The sequence below is a fragment of the Saccostrea echinata genome, unplaced genomic scaffold (genome assembly GCF_033153115.1).
Source record: "Saccostrea echinata isolate AGI-Se365-2 ecotype Australia unplaced genomic scaffold, CSIRO_AGI_Sech_v1 ptg000027l, whole genome shotgun sequence".
In the NCBI taxonomy this organism is placed as follows: Eukaryota; Metazoa; Mollusca; class Bivalvia; order Ostreida; family Ostreidae; genus Saccostrea; species Saccostrea echinata.
The window spans coordinates 11,757,686-11,766,079 of NW_026889776.1; positions in this window are offsets into that span (position 1 = coordinate 11,757,686).

The window sequence follows — 8,394 nt, forward strand, 5'->3', positions numbered from 1 at the left end:
TTAAGAACAACGGTTAACGTTTTCCATACGTAAGCAGTCGTGTTATTCATACAGAGTGTTTTACTGTCAAAGGGTTCAGAAACACCCCAATCCCTCTTGCGTTCACTGTTGCAGGAAGCCGTTTATTTTCTATTCTACAGTTTTCAACAGATGTTTTCAATGGTGTTTGGTCAATATATACCTTGTTTATTTCTGATCATTGCATAAGTGCCCAACGACTATTATTGTGATATTTTGTCAACTATTCAAAAGATTTTTTTAATCATGTAAGATGAGTTGTTCTGATCAAAGCATGCATGTATGTCTAATGGCAGCCAAACACGTTTTTGTAAAGCAGACTTCATTCCAAGACATTTCATTCATAAACATGTCCACATTTGGTGGGGGTGGGGGGAGGGGGGACTTTTCATATACATCTTTAAAAAAAAGGATACCGGTAGGGTCATGTATTGCTTATGCAATACTCTCAGATTGCTTGTTGATTTGATTCTTTGAGTCGAAGTTAAGCCAATATACTCTTTGGCTACAAGAACATTATTTTTTTCTTTTAAATAATTCACATACGTTGTTTGGTGATATATAAAAATGCTTTAGTATTAATCAAGGAGTCCCTTTATGAGTGAAAGATTCATTCATTAAGGTAGAAAATAATTATGAAAAATATCTTACTTTGTAAATGATAAAATAAACGTATTTCATTTATAATTTGTTGAGACATCATCAGCTGTCGGTGATGAGCTCTATATTCAGACCTTTAATATAATCATAAATAAAAAAAGATCAAATCTTAAATCTCTAATTACTTGTATATATTATATGAATTTATGTATCAAGTTAAAACAAAGTCATCAAATTTAATTAAATCAGCACATAGGTATGATGTACTCAGTAAGTATACCTTGAGTCCAATTTGACATTTCTTGATTAAAGAGCTCATAGGGGAAAATCTTTATATCAAAAACCTTTTAAAATTCAGGGTGTATGGTAAAGGACATTGGCAAGTCAGTGTTTTCCAGTAGTATAGAGTGATGCAAAATAAGCAATTTTGAGGAGTGAGGAGCAAAATGAACCCGTCATGAAACCGGAAGATAATTGTGAAGGAGTATTAACGTAATGCGGAAAACAACTTGATCCGAAAGTATTGATTAATCTTCTTGAATGAGAGATTACAAGTACAGAAAATCAAATTGTTTACCTGTAAAACAATTAAACTCAGATTCATCAAACAAAAATGTACAATACAGATACAAATTTAGAAAATGTTTAATAATGATTGTGAAGGAGTTTTGGCTTAATACGGGAAACAACTTGATTTATCTTTTTGAATGCGAGATTATAAGGATAGCATATAATTATTGTCTGTATTATAAGAGTATATATATATATATATATATAAAAGAGAGGATGAAGAAACGTGATAATTTTAGCACACACAACTCTGTTACAAATATTCCGTACGTAGGTCAAAAAGGGAATGGATGCAGGAAGGAGTAGATAGATGTCGTTTCAAGTTTCAAGAGACGAATTGAAAATACATCAGATATTATTGAATAGGTTTTTAATGAAACATCTTAGAAAATATCTCTTAAATTTGTAAGGTGTAGTCAATCATGTTAGTTCAATTCAATGACAACATACAATCACCGAAAGCCATACTTCCGATTTGTATTATTTAATAGTCATGATTAATCTATGAAAACACAAAACTGTTAAGATCGGAAACTACGTTTCTGACAACACGATTTGATGATACATTTACTTTCATTTGTATCAAAATGAATTCTCACTGTAAACTGGATTTTGCTAGTCTACGATTTTATTTAAGATTTCAAATCCTTACTCAGATATTTTATTTATTGTTTAATTTTTTATGTAAAAATTCAAATCTTTGTTCATATATATATATATATATATATATATATATATATATATATATATATATATATATATATATATATATATATATATATATATATATATATATATAATTATTTATTTTAAAGTTAGATAATCAGGTTAACAAATTAATTACACCCCCCTTCTTTACTACGAGATATTTTTGTAAATAATAACTTGTACATTTTTAAGTATATGAGATGTACAGACATTCTTCCTTCGAAAGGGAACTATGAGTATAGGTTGGATTACCACTTGCAGAGCAGAGTTAAATCCAAGTTCATCTAAAATGCAATGAAACTAACTAATAAATGAAATTAATATAGTCTTACAAACAGAGACTTTATTGTTTCCTGCTTATCAGGTGGGACCAGTACATACCGATCGTGAAATATATCCAATTCTATTTCCACTTCTGAATTACATGTATTTAATATAGAAGGATAGAGGGTTAGCATATTGCCCCTCAATCGCTTAATGCGAGATTTCAACATCCATCTGATTCTTTTAAACTATTCTGACAAAGAGTCAAGGTCTTCTTTTTTCATGTTTGACCCATCGCCTGAATTCATAATATTTATAAAATTATAACGCCAGTGGAAGGAACGGGATTTCCCTAAATTTTGGCCCTTTTGAAATAAGAGGTTTTAGATCCTCATTATTAACTATATTTACATGACCAGTAATGAATCTGTATGTAAAACAACAATACATGTAAGTCCCTACAATGACAAACAGTTCTACACTCTGGCATACACACCTTTGCTCACGGTCATTATAAAATCAGACCATTTGATAATCATGAGTAAGACCATGAATTGTGAAAATTGGTTATATAACAAGACATATCTAATTTGTCATATAGATTTATTGACTATGTATATTTTTTAGTGTGATGTATGCATTTTACACAATATGTAAATACATCTTCATCCTAACATGTCAATTTGATAATAAAAAATTGGATTTAAACAAAGACTTTGTTTTATTGTTACATAATATCAAATCACTTGTACGTGAATTATTCATCCCTTTCCCCGTCGTCAGATTCTTCCTCGGAATGATCCTGGTAAAAACTGTCGTCAACCTCCAACAACTGATCAAACTCATGTCTATATTTATTAAGAGTACGGGAAACCGCTCTTTCCAGATTTATATCCTTTTTCTCCATAAGGGTTGAAACATCTTTCTTGATGTCGCGATGGAGTTTGCTTCGATTCAATTGCGCCAAAATTAAAAGAATTCTTTTGTACTTCTTAAAAAGTAAGTTTCTGTCTTTGGGTAACATCATTTCGCTTACTTCCTCTCGAGCTTCCGTTTTGGAGAGTTTTGAATTTTCTTCCATAAGCTTATAAAATTTTGTTTCGAACTGAGATTGATTTTCCTCCCATACTTCATTGACTAGAGTAGCGAATCCTTTGTCATCATCTTCATCACTGACGTCGGACACGGTGTCGTTTTCATCTGTATTTTCTTCCATTGGGCAACCATTTTTGATATGACGCTGTAAATCATATGAGCTGGCATACATGGTTCCGCATTCGGAGCACGATGGATATTTCTCGTCAAAATGCATATTTCTCGAATTAAGTTGCGATGACCAAGGATAAGTTTTAAGATTATCAACAGCTCCCATCGGTTTTCTTTGATAATACAACATATCTTTTTCATGATAATCCTGCAATGGTTTCTGAAAAGCCATCTCCTCGCTATGATCGTCGGTGTGAAGAGTTTGATAGTACGACGGATAACCTGGAAACTTCTTCTGTGTTTGATGTTCTGCTTTCAAATGATATCCAAAGTAGTCTCGCGCTCTTATATATGGTTCAAATATGTCCGTCTGGAATCGCTTTGATTCCGGGGTCATTTGCTTTAAATCTAACACTAATGCTCCGTATGGGATTGAAACAGCTTTTTCATAAACGTCTAGAAGCTTCTTAGAATTTCCTGGGCACATCTGCCGTGCTAGGATTCCGATCTGTTGTCTATCTCTGGGATTTTTAAACAGAACTATGTACTGACTGTTTAAACTCATGGTTCGATTTTCTTTTCCTTTGTTGAACAAATTCTGCATGATACAGATCACACTTAGGTTGCGATGGTGTGCACCTTCTGTAAACAGTTCACAGATCTCTTTGTCCTGGGTTGCATCCTTCATCATGTCGTCAATGAACAAAAGAGTTCTTTCCCGGGAATTGATAACTGTATCTGAATTAATTTCTTCTGTAATGCCTCGAATAAATATCATACCAGGAATCCAGTACTTTAGTTCATCATAAAGAGGCTGCCATCGCTTATAAATCCACAACATTCTCTCTGGTACTGGACTTATGAGCTGTTTATTGTGAATTAATAGTTCCTTGATCCATGTGGATTTTCCAGACATTGTCGGTCCTGCGACAATCATTGTGAAGGGATGGATAAATTTAAACTTCTCATCTTCTGATGACTTTGTTGCAAGAGGCAAATCTTGAGGAGGAGGGGGAGGAGAGGGAAGAGGAGGAGGAGAGTCCTGAAGAGGAGGTAAGTCCTGAGGAGGAGGAGGAGGAGGAGGAGAGGTAATCATCTCCTGACGATGAGGATATGCATGAGTGATCTGAGGATATGGTTGGCTTTTTCCATGAGCAATACGTTCATGCCTCCTCATGTTATCGTACCTAGAAAATTTACGCTGGCAGACAGAGCATGGTATTGACCGCATGGTTGTCTTGGACAAAATGAATGAATCTTCACTTTATCCTCTTATATATCCTGTAATTCATACTCCTTAACCCAGGAATTATTTTTTTTTAATTTTTTCTTTTTAACATTTTTTTTTTCTATTTTCCTGAATTATCACAACAAAAGGAAAATAGAAAAAAAAAAATGCTAAAAAGAGTTAAAAAGACGCATGCCCAGACGCCAGACGAAAGTGTTGATCAAATGGCAGGGATATAAAAAAAAAAATTCCTGGGTTAAGGAGTATGAATTACAGGATATATAAGAGGATAAAGTGAAGATTCATTCATTTTGTCCAAGACAACCATGCGGTCAATACCATGCTCTGTCTGCCAGCGTAAATTTTCTAGGTACGATAACATGAGGAGGCATGAACGTATTGCTCATGGAAAAAGCCAACCATATCCTCAGATCACTCATGCATATCCTCATCGTCAGGAGATGATTACCTCTCCTCCTCCTCCTCCTCCTCCTCAGGACTTACCTCCTCTTCAGGACTCTCCTCCTCCTCTTCCCTCTCCTCCCCCTCCTCCTCAAGATTTGCCTCTTGCAACAAAGTCATCAGAAGATGAGAAGTTTAAATTTATCCATCCCTTCACAATGATTGTCGCAGGACCGACAATGTCTGGAAAATCCACATGGATCAAGGAACTATTAATTCACAATAAACAGCTCATAAGTCCAGTACCAGAGAGAATGTTGTGGATTTATAAGCGATGGCAGCCTCTTTATGATGAACTAAAGTACTGGATTCCTGGTATGATATTTATTCGAGGCATTACAGAAGAAATTAATTCAGATACAGTTATCAATTCCCGGGAAAGAACTCTTTTGTTCATTGACGACATGATGAAGGATGCAACCCAGGACAAAGAGATCTGTGAGCTGTTTACAGAAGGTGCACACCATCGCAACCTAAGTGTGATCTGTATCATGCAGAATTTGTTCAACAAAGGAAAAGAAAATCGAACCATGAGTTTAAACAGTCAGTACATAGTTCTGTTTAAAAATCCCAGAGATAGACAACAGATCGGAATCCTAGCACGGCAGATGTGCCCAGGAAATTCTAAGAAGCTTCTAGACGTTTATGAAAAAGCTGTTTCAATCCCATACGGAGCATTAGTGTTAGATTTAAAGCAAATGACCCCGGAATCAAAGCGATTCCAGACGGACATATTTGAACCATATATAAGAGCGCGAGACTACTTTGGATATCATTTGAAAGCAGAACATCAAACACAGAAGAAGTTTCCAGGTTATCCGTCGTACTATCAAACTCTTCACACCGACGATCATAGCGAGGAGATGGCTTTTCAGAAACCATTGCAGGATTATCATGAAAAAGATATGTTGTATTATCAAAGAAAACCGATGGGAGCTGTTGATAATCTTAAAACTTATCCTTGGTCATCGCAACTTAATTCGAGAAATATGCATTTTGACGAGAAATATCCATCGTGCTCCGAATGCGGAACCATGTATGCCAGCTCATATGATTTACAGCGTCATATCAAAAATGGTTGCCCAATGGAAGAAAATACAGATGAAAACGACACCGTGTCCGACGTCAGTGATGAAGATGATGACAAAGGATTCGCTACTCTAGTCAATGAAGTATGGGAGGAAAATCAATCTCAGTTCGAAACAAAATTTTATAAGCTTATGGAAGAAAATTCAAAACTCTCCAAAACGGAAGCTCGAGAGGAAGTAAGCGAAATGATGTTACCCAAAGACAGAAACTTACTTTTTAAGAAGTACAAAAGAATTCTTTTAATTTTGGCGCAATTGAATCGAAGCAAACTCCATCGCGACATCAAGAAAGATGTTTCAACCCTTATGGAGAAAAAGGATATAAATCTGGAAAGAGCGGTTTCCCGTACTCTTAATAAATATAGACATGAGTTTGATCAGTTGTTGGAGGTTGACGACAGTTTTTACCAGGATCATTCCGAGGAAGAATCTGACGACGGGGAAAGGGATGAATAATTCACGTACAAGTGATTTGATATTATGTAACAATAAAACAAAGTCTTTGTTTAAATCCAATTTTTTATTATCAAATTGACATGTTAGGATGAAGATGTATTTACATATTGTGTAAAATGCATACATCACACTAAAAAATATACATAGTCAATAAATCTATATGACAAATTAGATATGTCTTGTTATATAACCAATTTTCACAATTCATGGTCTTACTCATGATTATCAAATGGTCTGATTTTATAATGACCGTGAGCAAAGGTGTGTATGCCAGAGTGTAGAACTGTTTGTCATTGTAGGGACTTACATGTATTGTTGTTTTACATACAGATTCATTACTGGTCATGTAAATATAGTTAATAATGAGGATCTAAAACCTCTTATTTCAAAAGGGCCAAAATTTAGGGAAATCCCGTTCCTTCCACTGGCGTTATAATTTTATAAATATTATGAATTCAGGCGATGGGTCAAACATGAAAAAAGAAGACCTTGACTCTTTGTCAGAATAGTTTAAAAGAATCAGATGGATGTTGAAATCTCGCATTAAGCGATTGAGGGGCAATATGCTAACCCTCTATCCTTCTATATTAAATACATGTAATTCAGAAGTGGAAATAGAATTGGATATATTTCACGATCGGTATGTACTGGTCCCACCTGATAAGCAGGAAACAATAAAGTCTCTGTTTGTAAGACTATATTAATTTCATTTATTAGTTAGTTTCATTGCATTTTAGATGAACTTGGATTTAACTCTGCTCTGCAAGTGGTAATCCAACCTATACTCATAGTTCCCTTTCGAAGGAAGAATGTCTGTACATCTCATATACTTAAAAATGTACAAGTTATTATTTACAAAAATATCTTGTAGTAAAGAAGGGGGGTGTAATTAATTTGTTAACCTGATTATCTAACTTTAAAATAAATAATTATATATATATATATATATATATATATATATATATATATATATATATATATATATATATATATATATATATATATATATATATATATATATGAACAAAGATTTGAATTTTTACATAAAAAATTAAACAATAAATAAAATATCTGAGTAAGGATTTGAAATCTTAAATAAAATCGTAGACTAGCAAAATCCAGTTTACAGTGAGAATTCATTTTGATACAAATGAAAGTAAATGTATCATCAAATCGTGTTGTCAGAAACGTAGTTTCCGATCTTAACAGTTTTGTGTTTTCATAGATTAATCATGACTATTAAATAATACAAATCGGAAGTATGGCTTTCGGTGATTGTATGTTGTCATTGAATTGAACTAACATGATTGACTACACCTTACAAATTTAAGAAATATTTTCTCAAGATGTTTCATTAAAAACCTATTCAATAATATCTGATGTATTTTCAATTCGTCTCTTGAAACTTGAAACGACATCTATCTACTCCTTCCTGCATCCATTCCCTTTTTGACCTACGTACGGAATATTTGTAACAGAGTTGTGTGTGCTAAAATTATCACGTTTCTTCATCCTCTCTTATATATATATATATATATATACTCTTATAATACAGACAATAATTATATGCTATCCTTATAATCTCGCATTCAAAAAGATAAATCAAGTTGTTTCCCGTATTAAGCCAAAACTCCTTCACAATCATTATTAAACATTTTCTAAATTTGTATCTGTATTGTACATTTTTGTTTGATGAATCTGAGTTTAATTGTTTTACAGGTAAACAATTTGATTTTCTGTACTTGTAATCTCTCATTCAAGAAGATTAATCAATACTTTCGGATCAAGTTGTTT